A 15528-nucleotide genomic window follows, 5' to 3' on the forward strand; every position below is an offset into this window, starting at 1 on the left:
TTAAAATATCCCCTCACCTTGCAAAACTTGGCAAGTTAGCAGTGTTTTTGTTTAACTGTGACTTGTCACTGTGTAAGGATATTTCTCAGTCTATCTAGAGATGTGCAGGCCAGGGTGGGTTGGACATGGGAAATGTATGGTTACAGGGATAGGTGTGGGTCTGGGTGCTGTTTAGATGATCAGTGTGGACTCAATGGGACAGATCTTCGAGGAGAAAGTGAGGTCTGCAGATGCTGGAGATCAGAGCTGAAAATGTGTTGCTGGAAAAGCGCAGCAGGTCAGGCAGCATCCAAGGAACAGGAGATTCGACGTTTCGGGCATATGCCTTGAAGAATTCCTGAAGAAGGGCTTATGCCCGAAACGTCGAATCTCCTGTTCCTTGGATGCTGCCTGACCTGTTGCGCTTTTCCAGCAACACATTTTCAGCTCAAATGGGACAGATGGCTTGCTTTCACACTACAGGGATTTTATGATTCCAAAATGTGCTGAGGGAATGACACTAACCACACTGGGTAAAGGAAAGCATGCAACTTTGAATACCAATGACAGGACCATCAGGCTTACTTTATTACCAGCACAGATTCCACCCCCCCACCCCAGACAAAGAAAACTTTGCAGCACTCAACACAAATACAGCTTAACCCTTCAAGTAAAAAACATCAACCAAGTGGCAGGACTGCACAAGCTGACTGGTCAGCTTCAGGCGATGAAAGCTTCACAAAAGAAAATTATCCACATTTTCTCCCACTTGTGCCGTAGTCACAGGAAGATCGCATCCCTGCCCTGGCTCCCTGCAACCTATGAAGGAACACACAGACTCAGAACGGCTCAATATTAGCTGCAAAATGCACGCATCAGACGATCTGCACTTTCAAAGCACTGAGATCAACAAAGGTAGTAATTCAGTAACTCTAGCCTGTATAGTGTCATCATTAAGCACTCCAACAAGGACCTTAATATTGTTATGAAGATGTCGGTGTACTGTACCTTTAAGAGGGTAAAAGCTAGCAATGACAGCACCAAGTGTTCTCAGTAAGACACAATGTAACATATGGACCAGCTACTGGGGTAGCTTGTTGCCTGGAAACATATTTGAATTTGGCCAGTTTAAATTATATCCCAAAAAATACCAAATTCCAATAAAGTTTGAATTGAGTATATTGTCAAATCTTAAAAGCCAAAAGATACAATCCAATGCTTTGGGGTCTAAGACTGGGGAAAATTGAACATTCGGGAAGAGAACTGCCAAGCCAACAACATTGAACACTGTCCAGAATAGCTCTCTTAAAAGTACCTTTATCGATCAGTAAGCTGTGAAGCAGTATCCCCAAGGAGAAGAAAACATGACCGAAATACAGAGGAGCAACTAAAGCTGCCGTTTTTTGAGATAAGTGTTGTTTTGTAAATTTTAATTGGGAGTTTTATCAGACTAGGATTACAGAAGGGAAGGTAAAAGATAGGTTAGAGGAAGGAATTGTAAATAGTTGCTAATTATCCTGTTGTACTTTAAATAAAGTTGATAATTTTTACTTTAAATAGTTCTTGGCCTTGAAGTTTTAGATTACTGCATGGGATAAATCTTTTCTGTGTTGCTAGTTTTAATTTAAGCAGGAGAGTTTACCCTGTGACACAACCATTTATAATGATGAATTATTTACACTCCTCATTACTTTAAACTTTCATCCTTCACTGTATAAATCTGAAAAAGAGAAAGAATGCAAGCAGGATTTTAACAAAGAAAAACTCACTAAATGCCCATCATCTCCAATTGCCTTGAAAAGGAGTGTGCAAAAGAAAGAGAAACAGAGAGCGAGGCCCCTGTCCAGCTTGATTTCTTGAAAAAAAAAAGTTCTATTAACTAGGTTTGCTATTCAGCATTTCTAATAAATACTCTTAAATAGCTGATTTATTGCGTTGGAAAGTTTTTTTTGCAGATTTTAATGCTTATGCTTCCAACAAACAGCAATTTTCTGGAATTTGGTCATGCTGAGCAAATTTCCACCCACCCCCTCCCCAAAGTCACACACTGGCAACCCACCCTTATAGGAATTCCATCACTAGTCCACTGACATTACCAATAGGTCACCATCTATAGATTGGATCAGATAAGAAATACCCTAGGATCAATTCTAAACCTTAATTTCCTTCCCTGAAGAACATCAGGGAATCAAAATGCATTTTTTCTTGTCAGTCAGGAATGGTCATCAATACAAGACTCCTGATATCTACTGAATTTAAACTCCACCATTTGCCAAGGCACTATTCGAACTCGGTGCTCCCCAGAACACTTCCTGGGTCTCCGGATTTGACAGTCGAGCGACAATACCACTAGGCCAACACTGAAGGCATGTGGTTCAGACCAGATAAGGATGGCAGATTTCTTTCACTAGAGGGCATCAGTGAGCCAGGTCTGTTTTTACAACAGCGACCACCACCTTACCAGAGACCAGCATTCTACACCAGGTTTTTCCCCACCCCCTCATTAATTATTTCATTAATAGAATATAAACTGGTCAACCTGGACTGATAATCCTGAGGTCCAGTTGCTATGATCTTCTCCTCATTTGGCCGGTTTGTGATGCACAGCAATCACAGTGAGAGTTACCATGAAGGACTGTCCTTCTCAATCGCACTCCTGGCTAAGATATTATGACCCTCTGGTTAAACCCCACCATCAGATGCGACTTTTTTGCTTTTATTCTTTCTGTAATGAGAAAGCAGCTTTCTCATTACAGAAAGAATAAAAGCAAAAAAGTCGCATCTGATGGTGGGGTTTAACCAGAGGGTCATAATATCTTAGCCAGGAGTGCGATTGAGAAGGACAGTCCTTCATGGTAACTCTCACTGTGATTGCTGTGCATCACAAACTGGCCAAATGAGGTGACCGACCCCACAATATCAGTACCAATCTATCACCTCTCCCTGCAAGTTTATCGAACAAACACAAAAAGCTGCAACTCACCTCAACGATGAGGCATTTCAGTCAAGTCTCCGAACCTGTAAACAAAAACAGGAGGATAACTAACACTGCCCTCCAGATGTACAATGGACAACAGCTGAGTAGTGACGAGTATTCAGAGCACTGTGAATGTGTCGTCAGGTTTAAATCTGTAACTCTAGTCTGTAAAGAGTCATCATTAATACTCTTGTAGCCCCCCAATACAGAGTTGTAATAAAATTATCACATACCCAATCAGATTGCATGGAACCAACACAACCCAATCAGGTTGAGGGGCCAGTTTCCATGCTGCAAATGTGTTGCTGGTCAAAGCACAGCAAGCCAGGCAGCATCTCAGGAATAGAGAATTCGACGTTTCGAGCATAAGCCCTTCATCAGGAATAGCATGCTGTCAGTCCACAAATGTATAACACCAGCCTTCCATCCCAGCCAGCAAACCTGCATGAGAGAACGTAGCTAAATACTGCTCACCCAGCACCCAAAAAAACACAGAGGTATGCAGCAATGTTTGGGGGAAGTGTTTAGCGTAACAGCATATTGTTAAGTTTGACTTTTGATCAGTAAACTGTCACTGTGAATGCCTTGGACACAAGGGGTGGCTCAGTGGTTAGCACTGCTGCCTCAAAGCGCCAGGGACCTGGGTTAAATTCCACCCTCGGGCGACTGTGTGTGCAGTTTGCACATTCTGTTCAGGTTTCCTCCAGGTGATCCAGTTTCCTCCCAGACCAAGGACATGCAGGTTAGGTCGTCTAGCTGTGCTAAATCGCCAGTACGGGTTGGGTAGGTTGGCCATGGGGAATGCAGGGTTACAGGAATAGGGGGAATTCTAGGTGGATGGTCTCCAGGAGGGTTAGTATGGATTTTGACGGACTGAATGGCCTGCTGCAACACTGACAGAGTGGTCTCCGAACTCACCATTTTTGCACATAGTGGCTAGAAAATCAGGCTGTGTGTGAAGGGGAAGGGGTGGGACCACAAAGGGTTAGTTCCAAGACGCTCAGCCCTTGCTTCCTCAAACGAGACAGAGCCATTCTTTACCAGTCCAGCCGACACACCAACTTTCTTCTTGCCGGGGACTGTGTGCATTCCTGGGTAAGTGAGCATTGGTTGCCCATCCCTAACTGCCCTCGCACTAAGTGGCTTGCAGGGCCGATTTAAGGACCAGTGAACAATCTGCCATGTCGCTGTGGGTCCGGAGTCCCCAGGTTAAGCCAGACGGGGTGAGACCTGCCGACTTTCTCCCCTGAAGGACTCTCACAAAATAGGAGTTTTAAACAACTGTTGCTTTCAATTCTAGACTTTAAATTTGAAAATTTATCAGCTGCTCTGAGATTTGAACCCATGCTTCTAGGGTATTAGGATTACTAGTCCTTTGACGCTTCCACTAGACCACCATATCCCACAAATCGACATAAAAAGAGCAACTCACCTCAGAGCCACACAATTAAAGTCCTACGTCACCTCTTAGGATCTGTAAAACAGAAACAGGAGGACAACTGAATAATGCTCTCCAGACATACATCGGACAACAGCCAAGCAGTGGCGAGTATTCAGAGCACTGTGAATGTGTCGTCAGGTTTAAATCTGTAACTCTAGTCTGTGAAGAGTCATCATTAATACTCTTGTAGCCCCTCAATCGCAGGTTGTAGTAAGAACTATCACATACCCAGATTGTGTGGAGCTGACACAATCCAGTCAGGGTGAGGAGTCTGTTTCCATCGCGTGAATGTTGCCTGCCCACAGCTGTGTAACACGAGTCTTCCAACCCAGCCAGCAAACCTGCAAGAGGGGAATGTTGTTAAATATAGTGCACCCAGTACCTGAAACAGAGGTACACAGCAACATGTGTGGGGGGGGGACGAGAGAGCGAGAGCGAGAGCGACCACCCTCACATGACTATCTGTGTGGAGTTTGCACATTTCCCCTCATCTGCATGGGTTTCCTCCCAAAGTCCAAAGATGTGCAGTTTAGGTGCATCAGCATCTTTGATGGTCTTCAGGAGTTCTTGAGTGGAGTGGATGGAGTGGCATGAGTCTTCTACTGTGTGTTTTAGTCTTTGCTGTCGCTCCTAGGCCATCTCTAAGTTGGTGTCCCAGGTAGCGAGACTATGGATCTGAGGGGGTGCTCCTGGTTGGTGAATTTTCGGTAATCTGTAGAAGCGTGGTGTGCTGGATCAGTATGGAAGTCTGTTTTATTTATTCCTTCAGATTTCTGAAGTTTTGTTTGAGTAGGGCTGTGATTTGGTTCTCTAGCTGTGGTCAGGATTATTGGCACTAGTTTTTTTTTAAAAAGAGTAGATTAGAGTGTGGAAACAGGCTCTTCGGCCCAACAAGTCCACACCAACCCGCCGAAGCACAACCCACCCAGACCCATTCCTCTACATTTACCCCTTCACCTAACACTTGGGGCAATTTAGAATGGCTAATTCACCTAATCTGCACATTTTTGGATTGTGAGAGGAAACCGGATCAGCCGGAGGAAACTCAGGCAGACATGGGGAGAATGTGCAAACTCCACACAGAATCACCTGAGACGGGAACTGAACCCAGGTCTCTGGCGCTGCAAGGCCGCAGTGCTAACCACTGTGCCACCCAGAAGTTGTTAAGTGTTGGTATCTGCAAGTGGTATGTTCACTTTCTCAATGTAGTCTCTGTTTTAAAATGACTGTCAAGCAGGTAGGAGCGCATTGCTTTTATCTTGAGTCTTTCTAGTGCTTTCCTTTCTTGTGTATTGAGTGTGATTGCATCCTTTTCCCTGCTTAATGTTGGGGTGACTGTCTGCCTGATGGTTTGCTGGGATTCTTGAGTTATAAACACAAATACAAAGCGGGCCATGCCACCAACAGCCATCCAGCAGCTCACTAAAGATGTGAGCTAGTATGGTGACAAAACATCTAAAAAATGAACCTTCCAGCTCAGTGAGCAAACCTACATCCAGAACCTAAACTTGAGCTACAAGTCTCTTCAAAACTCGGTAGCCCCCAAAACTACATTCTTTCCTGGACACATGCATATTCTGCCCATCCCTAACTGCCCTTGAACTAAGTGGCTCTCTTGGCCGATTTAAGGACCAGTTAACAATCTGTCCAGAGTCCCCACGTTAAGCCAGACCGGGTGAGAACTGCAGACTTTGTTCCTTGACGGACTTCAATTCTAGACTTTAAATTTCAAAATTCATCAGCTGCTACGAGATTTGAACCCATGCTTCTAGGACATTAGGATGTCTAGTCCATTGACGCTTCCACGAGGCCACCGTATCTCACAAATAGACAAAAGGAGAATGACTCACCTCAGAGCCACGTAATCTGAGTCCGAGGCCACCTCTGGGAACCTGTAAAACTGAAACAGAAGGCCAATTGAACGCTGCCCTCCAGACACACATCGGACAACAGCCAAGCACTGGCGAGTATTCAGAGCACTGTGAATGTGTCGTCAGGTTTAAATCTGTAACTCTAGTCTGTGAAGAGTCATCATTAATACTCTGGTAGCCCCTCAATCACAGGATGTAATAAAAACTATCACGTACCCAATCAGATTGCATGGAGCTGACACAACCCAGTCAGAGTGAAGGGCCTGTTTCCGTGTTGTCCACAGCTGTGCAATACCAGCCTTCCATCCCAGCCAGCGAACCTGCAAGAGGGAAATATTGTTAAATACAGCACACCCAGTACCCGAAAACCAGGAGATATGTAGTAACATTTGCGGGACGGGGAGGAGGGAATCTGTTCAGAATCACACACATTGTCATTGTTGTCTTTGGAATCTGTAAACTGTCACTGTAAATGCCTTGGACATAAGGGGCCTCGCTGTGGTTCAGTGTTTAGCATTGCTGCCTCATAGCACTGGGCACCTGGGTTCGATTCCACCCTCACACACGTGTGTGTGTGTGTGTGTGTGTGTGTGTGTGTGTGTGTGTGTGGTTTACACACTCCTCCATCTGTGTGGGTTTCCTCCCAAAGACCAAAGATGTGCAGTTTAGGTGGACCGGCAATGCTAAATTGTCCATCCAGGGACATCTAGATTGGGTGCAAGAATTTGAGGTGGTTCGGGGGTGGGGGGTGGCATGGTCTTCGGGAGAGTTAGTATGGATTTAGTGCGCCAAATGGCCTCCTTTCACCCTGGAGTGGGAACTACGAACTCACCACTTCTGTTCCTAACGGCCAGGTATAATCTGGGGGTGTGGGGAGATGAGGGGTCAGTTCAGAGGTGCCCAGTCCTCACTCTGTAAAACATAAACCAGCCATTCTTCGCCAGTCCAGCTCCCCCAAAAACTGGATGTAGGTTTGCTTGCTGAGCTAGAAGGTTCGCTTTCAGACGTTTCGTCACCATACTAGGTATCATCAGTGAACCTCCTGATGAAGCAATGGTGGCATGGCCCACTTTCTATTTAAGTGTTCAGGTTTCCTTGGGTTGGTAAAATTAATTCGCTGGGGGTGGTGTCATTTCTTATGGGGATGTCATTTCCTGTGGTTACTTCAGGGGTAGAAAATAGGGTCTAATTCGATGTGTTTATTGATAGAGTTCCGGTTAGAATACCATGCTTCCAGGGATTTTTTTGCGTGCCTGTTTGGCTTCTCCTAGGATGAATGTGTTGTCCCAGTCGAAGTGGTGTCCTTCCTTATCAGTATGCAAAGATACTAGTGAGAGTGGGTCATGTCTTTTCGTGGCTAGTTGATGTTCATGTATCTGGTCACTAATTTTCTGCTTATTGTCCAATGTAGTGTTTGTTGCAGTTCTTGCAAGGTATTTTGTAAATGACATTAGTTTTGCTTCTAGTTCAGTATTTGGTCAGTATGTGTTGTTTTCCTGTTGGTGTGACTGTCTGTTTGATGGTTTCCTGAGTTAAAAACACAAACAAAAAGCGGGCCATGCCACCAGTGCTTCATCCAGAGGCTCACTGATGATGTACCTAGCATGGTGACATTAGGATTACTAGTCCATTGACGCTTCCACTAGACCACCAGATCCCACAAATTGACATAAAAAGAGCAACTCACCTCAGAGCCACACAATTAAAGTCCTACGTCACCTCTTAGGATCTGTAAAACAGAAACAGGAGAACAACTGAATAATGCTCTCCAGACATACGTCAGACAACGGCCAAGCACTGATGAGTATTCAGAGCACTGTGAATGTGTCGTCAGGTTTAAATCTGTAACTCTAGTCTGTGAAGAGTCATTAATACTCTTGTAGCCCCTCAATCGCAGGCTGTAATAAAAACTATCACATACCCAGACTGTGTAGAGCTGACACAACCCGGTCCGGGTGAGGGACTTGTTTCCATAGCGTGAATGCTGCCTATCACAGTCTTCCACTCCAGCCAGCGAACCTGCAAGACAGGAATATTGTTAAATACTGTGCACCCAGTACCCAAAAACCAGACACCAGGTACGCAGCAACGTTTGTGGGAAAGTGTTCAGAGTAACACGCCTACTTGTCAAGTTTGACTTGAGAATCTGTAAACTGTTACCGTGAATGCCTTGGACATAAGGGGCCGCACTGAGATTCAGTGGTTAGCACTGCTTCCTCTCAGCACTGGGCACCTGGGTTCGAATCCACCCACACGCAACTGTGTGCAGTTTGCATGTTTCCCCCATCTGCGTGGGTTTCCTCCCAAAGTCCAAAGATGCGCAGTTTAGGTGGATCGGTCATGCTAAACCATCCATAGTGTCCAGTGGTGTGGGTCAAAGAATGAGTGGAGAGGGCATGGGAAATCCACAGTTGCAGGGATCATTCTGGGGGTGGATGGGGGGAATTGTATTCTGGGTGGGATAGTCTTCAGGAGGGCGAGTGTGGACGCTATGTGCTGAATGGCTTCCTTCCACACTGTACAGGGAGCTACAAACTCACCACTTCTGACCATAGCTGCCAGGTATAATTGGGGGGAGGGGGAGGGAGATCGGAGTCAGTTCTGAGATACTTTGTGAAACAAAAACAAAAACAATTCTTTGCCAGTCCAGCTGACCACACCGCTGCCCCTTCACCCAACAAATTTAGATTTGATTAGATTACTTACAGTGTGGAAACAGGCCCTTCGGCCCAACAAGTCCACACCGACCCGCCGAAGCGCAACCCACCCATACCCCTACACTTACCACTTACCTAACACTATGAGCAATTTAGCATGGCCAATTCACCTGACCCACACATCTTTGGACTGTGGGAGGAAACCGGAGTGTCCGGAGGAAACTCACACAGACATGGGGAGAATGTGCAAACTCCACACAGTCAGTCGCCTGAGTCGGGAATTGAACCTGGGTCTCTGGCGCTTGTGAGGCAGCAGTGCTAACCACTGTGCCACCCACAATCTTCCCTAACAATTCTGGGTAAGTCACCATTTGTTGTCCATCCCTAACTGCCCTTGAACCCAGCGGTGCTCTGGGCCAATGCAATGACCAGTTAAGAATCCACCATGTCACTGTGTATCTGGAGACCACAGGTTAAGCCAGACCGGGTGAGAACTGCAGACATCCTTCCTTGAAGGACTCCCACAAATTCAGTGAGTTTCAAATAACAATTATTGCTTTCAATTCCAGACTTGAAATTTAAGACTTTATCAGTTGCTGTGAAATTTGAACCCATACTTCCAGAGCATTACAATTACTCATCCATTGACACTACCACAAGGCCACCACATCCCACTAAGATAGAGAGAGCAACTCACCTCAGAGCCACTCAGCAACACTTCGAGTCCTAGGTCACCTCTCCAAACCTATAAAACAGAAAAAAAAGGAGGAAAATTGAATGATACCCTTCAGACACACATTGGACAACAGCCAAGTATTGACAAGTATTCAGAGCACTGTGAAAGTGTCGTCAGATTTAAATCTGTAACTCTAGTCTGTAAAGAGTCATCATTATTACTGAAATATTCAACCTGAGAGTCAATTCATTCTGAATGAATGTCTGTACCTGGTCACAATGCAAAGTCAGGATCCCGAGATTTCCCAGTCATCAATCTGTAAAAGAAGATAACATGAAACAAAATTCTGTCTTTACTCTTCCCTTCCCCACCCCCCCTCCATTGTTGTTTTGTGAAGTGCGGACGTTGCTTGCAAAGTCAACATTTGTTGTCCCTTCCCTACCCACCCTTCAAAAGTAGGACCTCACTCAGCCATTTCAATTTCCCTTCCCACTCGGTTGAAGATGCCCTCCAATGGATCTCACCCATGTCCTGCACCTCCAACCAACCCCAGCGCCCCGTGGAGGAACATTTCAACTCCTTCTCCTACTCTACCGAGGAGACACAGGCCCTGGGCCTCCTCCATCGCCGACGCCTTGAAGAAGAATGCCTCATCTTCAGCCTCGAAACACTTCAATGTGGACTTCACCAGTTTCCTCATTTCCCCTCCCCCCTACATTAACCCAGTTCTAACCTTCCAGCGCAGCACCATCTCATGACCTGTCCTACCTGCCAACCCATCCGCTCCACCGTCCTTCCGACCTATCACCTTCACCCCCACCTCCCTCAACCTACTGCACCCTTGCCTCCACCCCAGAGGCTCCCTGCCTCATTCTTGAAGGGCTTTTGCCCAAAAGGTCAATTTTCCTGCTCCTCGGACGCTGTCTGACCTGCTCTGCTTTTCCAGCACCACACTAATCATGACCACTGCCTTCTCCATTGTTCACTGTCCAGGTGGGCGGCATGGTGACACAGTGGTTAGCACTGCTGCCTCACAGCGCCAGAGATCCGGGTTCAATTCCCGCCTCAGGCAACTGACTGTGTGGAGTTTGCACGTTCTCCCCGTGTCTGCGTGGGTTTCCTCTGGGCACTCCGGTTTCCTCCCACAGTCCAAAGGTGTGCGGGTCAGGTGAATTGGCCATGCTAAATTGCCCGTAGTGTTAGGTAAGGGGTAAATGTTGGGGTATGGGTGGTTTGCGCTTCGGCGGGTCGGTGTGGACATGTTGGGCCGAAGGGCCTGTTTCCACACTGTAAGTAATCTAATAATGGTGCTTTTGCTGGTGAGAGGCTAACGTCCAGTTTGGAATGTACAAGGATGGTTTGGACCTAAATGCGCGAGTCACCATTTCCCCTTTGGGTAGGCAATGTAGCAGCCAACTCAAGCACATTATAAACGAATGGCCAAACTTCAATGAGCTGCAAGGAACTGTGGAACATCCAAAAAGAGTGCTATAAAATAAAACTTGCTATTCCAGTTGCGAGTGGATGAGTCCATCACCTCGTCTCCATAGACCCTGCACTACCAGTGGAATTGGCAGCCCTCACCAGATAGGGACTGGGTTGCTGGGTTTGGGGATGCCACTTCGCCTCAAACCAGCACAAAGTCGGATCAAGAGACCTCAAGGAGGAACAGACAGAATGCTGGAGAAACCCAGCAGGCCAGTGGAGAGAGAAGCAAGAGTTAACATTTAGTCCCTTCTGGAAGAGCATACATCTGTGTGGGTCTGCGTGCAAGGAGAAAATATATAACGACCCACCTGCCAAACAAACATTTGCTAAGACCAGGCACCAGAGCTGAGGCGAGATACCACATGATGAGCTTTCAAAGCAAAGCTCAGCCTAACATGAGTCAGGTTTGGAGAGGATCAGAAAACAAGGCCCATGCCTCTTGCCTTAAGTGGTCATTCATATACATTCACCCTCCCTCCACTGGAGGGCAACCACGAGCACCCTCCCTCTAAACATCAGCTCCAATTTTAACTCAAAAAAAGCCAGGGCAGGAAACAGTGCCCATTTCACTGGTTTTAGAACATAGAGGGCTGAAGGCCCTGTACTGTTCTATGTTGCACTGGCTTTCTATCCTACTCTAACATCAGACTAATTTACATACCCTTCATCGTGCCTATCCGAGTCACTTAAATGTCCCTAATACATGTGACTCTACTATACTTTTCTTCCTGCTTTCTCAATGGTTCTCTCCCCCACACACATCTGTAAAGAAAATAATTCTGAAACACTGACTGCAAAATGATCACTGCAACAGAAGTGCAGACCCGATCAGGCCAAAAAATACAGTCTGAATGATTTGGAGTAGGACTTGCAACAATATTTGCCAATTCGTAACTAACCTCACTTGTAAAGTTTAGGGCAAGGTCTGAATACAGAAAGGCAAAAGTGAGGACTACAGATGCTGGAGATCACAATCTACATTAGTGTGCGCTGGAAAAGCACTGCAGGTCAGGCAGCAGCCGAGGAGCAGGAAAATCCTAGTCTGATTGTTGCTAACATGGATTTTGAACAAAATGAAGGAAAATAGCTTTCTCTTAAGAATATTTCGACTGACCTTAGGAGGCTGGAAGCTGGGCAACACACAGGATCTGGCCTGTGGCCTAACACCGCCATATTCTGAAACAGTCCACCACGTCGGTAACCAGCAACTCTGCATCAAACAAGAAAACAAAGAGTAAATTTAAACCAACAGCCAACCTTCACCACTTCACAAGCCCTAACTGATGATATTTGAAAAAGAAAACAAAATCAAAAAGTGGGCCCAGGCAACTGGCACAAAAGTCTCGACTCCACGTGGACACCCGAGACCGTTCACACTTTATTCTTTTATTTAAAAAAAACTTTATAACCTACAGAAAACGTTTTATATACTTTTTTTAATTTAAGGGCAATTAAACTAAGTATTTAATGTTTTTTTTAAATTAAAATAACCCATCTCATTTTTATTACGAATGCTCTTTCCACAAGCTTAACTGCAAAACCCAACGCTCCAAAAAAAAAGCCTTTTAAAATATTATTAATCCCTGAATTAGTGAAACGTCCTTCCCAATATCACCGTCCTCCAAACTAATTTGCAAACGCCCACATTTTCAAGACGTACTGAAACGAGCACCAAAATTAGCCACCATAAAATTTAGGAGCTGTCATTACTTTTTTAAAAAAAATACTAAATACACGCAGCACCTGAATTGCACAGTCAAGTCTGTGAAGCTTGTAGGTGTTTGAGGCAACAAATCTGCAAAACTGAACATATTGGGGAAGGAAGGAAGGAAGGAAGGGGGGGGGGGGGATAAAACTCCTGTAAATGCACTAAAGCAATTTTGCAAAGGATTTCATTCGTGAAACCTCTCTCTCTCTCTCTTCCCCCCCCCTCCCCATCTCATTGTTTTTAAATTAGTCTTCCTTGTCTTTAAATTATTCTTGCATTTCTGCATTCCCCCCAATCTCCTTATTTTTAAATTATTCTTGCAGTTTTGCATTCCCCTATTTCCTTGCTTTTAAATCAGTCTTGCATTTTTGCATTTCCCCCCACATCACCTTGCTTTTAAGTTAGTCTTGCATCGTTGCATTCTCCCCCACACACCCCCTGCTCGCACCTACCTCTCCCTCGACCAAGCAGCAACTGGACACTTCCTTTCCGGGCGCGCGCCTCCAAGGTCACCACACCACGTGGCGCCCACTGGGCGAAAGGACCCCGGCCAACGAGGCAGTCGCCCGCTGCGATCGCCTCCCCTCCCAACCGGTTTTTTAAAAAAAATAAATCAGTTCCGTGCCATCTTTTGTTTTTTTTTTAAAAAAATCATTTATAAATTGCTCACACCTTCGGTTGGTTTAGTTTCATTTGGATTTTTTTTCCTCCCAGCAGGCACAGTTGAAGACGAGCGGTTGGGTTGGGTTGGGCTGGGCGTGGGGTCCTTAATTGTTCTCTGAATGAATGAATGAACCTTCAGTCAGACAAGGGAGACAACAGGCAGACAAGGGAGGCGCGGTGGTAGTTTGGCGCACCGACCTTTATATCGCTGAGGCCAAACGCCAGCTCGCGGACGCCGCCTACTATTGCCCCCTTGACCATGACCCCACCTCCCACCACCAAACCATCATCTCCCAGACCATCCATAACCTCATCACCTCAGGGGATCTCCCATCCACCACCTCCAACCTCACAGTCCCACAACCCCGCACCGCCCGTTTCTATCTCCTGCCCAAAATCCACAAACCTGCCTGCCCCGGCCGACCCATTGTCTCAGCCTGCTCCTGCCCCACAGGACTCAACTCCGCGTACCTCGACACGGTTCTGTCCCCTTTAGTCCAAGAACTCCCCACCTACGTTCGGGACACCAGCCACGCCCTCCACCTCCTCCAGGATTTTCGCTTCCCCGGTCCCCAACGCCTTATCTTCACCATGGACATCCAGTCCCTGTACACCTCCATCCCCCATCACGAAGGACTCAAAGCCCTCCGCTTCTTCCTTTCCCGCCGCACCAACCAGTACCCTTTCACCGACACCCTCCTTCGACTGACTGAACTGGTCCTCACCCTGAACAACTTCTCTTTCCAATCCTCCCACTTCCTCCAAACTAAAGGAGTTGCCATGGGCACCCGCATGGGCCCCAGCTATGCCTGTCTCTTCGTAGGATATGTGGAACAGTCCATCTTCCGCAACTACACTGGCACCACCCCCCACCTTTTCCTCCGCTACATCGATGACTGTATCGGCGCTGCCTCGTGCTCCCACGAGGAGGTTGAACAGTTCATCAACTTTACCAACACCTTCCATCCCGACCTCAAATTCACCTGGACTGTCTCAGACTCCTCCCTCCCCTTCCATTTCTATCTCGGGCTACCGACTCAACACAGACACCTACTATAAACCGACTGACTCCCACAGCTACCTGGACTACACCTCCTCCCACCCTGCCCCCTGTAAAAACGCCATCCCGTATTCCCAATTCCTTCGTCTCCGCCGCATCTGCTCCCAGGAGGACCAGTTCCAATACCTTACAGCCCAGATGGCCTCCTTCTTCAAGGACTGCAGATTCCCCCCAGACGTGATCGACAATGCCCTCCACCACATATCCTCCACTTCCCGCTCCTCCGCCCTTGAGCCCCGCCCCTCCAACCGTCACCAAGTCAGAACCTCACTGGTTCTCACCTACCACCCCACCAACCTCCGTATACAGCGTATCATCCACTGTCATTTCCGTCACCTCCAAATGGACCCCACCACCAGGGATATATTTCCCTCCCCTCCCCTATCAGCGTTCCGCAAAGACCACTCCCTTCGCGACTCCCTCGTTAGGTCCACACCCCCCACCAACCCAACCTCCACTCCCGGCACCTTCCCCTGCAACCACAGGAAATGCAAAACTTGCGCCCACACCTCCTCCCTTACTTCTCTCCAAGGCCCCAAGGGATCCTTCCATATCCACCACAAATTCACCTGCACCTCCACACACATCATCTATTGCATCCGCTGCACCCGATGTGGCCTCCTCTATATGGAGAGACGGGCCGCCTACTTGTGGAACGCTTCAAGGAACACCTCTGGGATGCCCGGACCAACCAACCCAACCACCCCGTGGCTCAACACTTTAACTCTCCCTCCCACTCCACCGAGGACATGCAGGTCCTTGGACTCCTCCATCGCCAGAACATAACAACACGACGGTTGGAGGAAGAGCGCCTCATCTTCCGCCTGGGAACCCTCCAACCACAAGGGATGAACTCAGATTTCTCCAGTTTCCTCATTTCCCCTCCCCCCACCTTGTCTCAGTCGATTCCCTCGAACTCAGCACCGCCCTCCTAACCTGCAATCTTCTTCCTGACCTCTCCGCCCCCACCCCACCCCGGCCTGTCACCCTCACCTTGACCTCCTTCCA

The 15528-nt window shown here is 47.1% G+C and overlaps 1 long non-coding RNA gene across 1 annotated transcript; it reads right to left on the reverse strand.

The window, feature by feature from the left end:
- Positions 1-405: 405 nt before the first annotated feature.
- Positions 406-12295, reverse strand: LOC132832735 (uncharacterized). Its single transcript, XR_009646974.1, has 12 exons — positions 12204-12295; positions 9871-9917; positions 9623-9670; positions 8190-8287; positions 7956-7997; positions 6485-6588; positions 6248-6297; positions 4626-4738; positions 4389-4430; positions 3190-3397; positions 2963-2997; positions 406-798 (listed from the first exon to the last, which is right to left on the reverse strand). It is a non-coding gene; the product is annotated as an uncharacterized LOC132832735 (long non-coding RNA).
- Between the last annotated feature and the right edge of the window lie 3233 nt (positions 12296-15528).

The sequence above is a fragment of the Hemiscyllium ocellatum genome, chromosome 35 (assembly GCF_020745735.1).
Source record: "Hemiscyllium ocellatum isolate sHemOce1 chromosome 35, sHemOce1.pat.X.cur, whole genome shotgun sequence".
In the NCBI taxonomy this organism is placed as follows: domain Eukaryota; kingdom Metazoa; phylum Chordata; class Chondrichthyes; order Orectolobiformes; family Hemiscylliidae; genus Hemiscyllium; species Hemiscyllium ocellatum.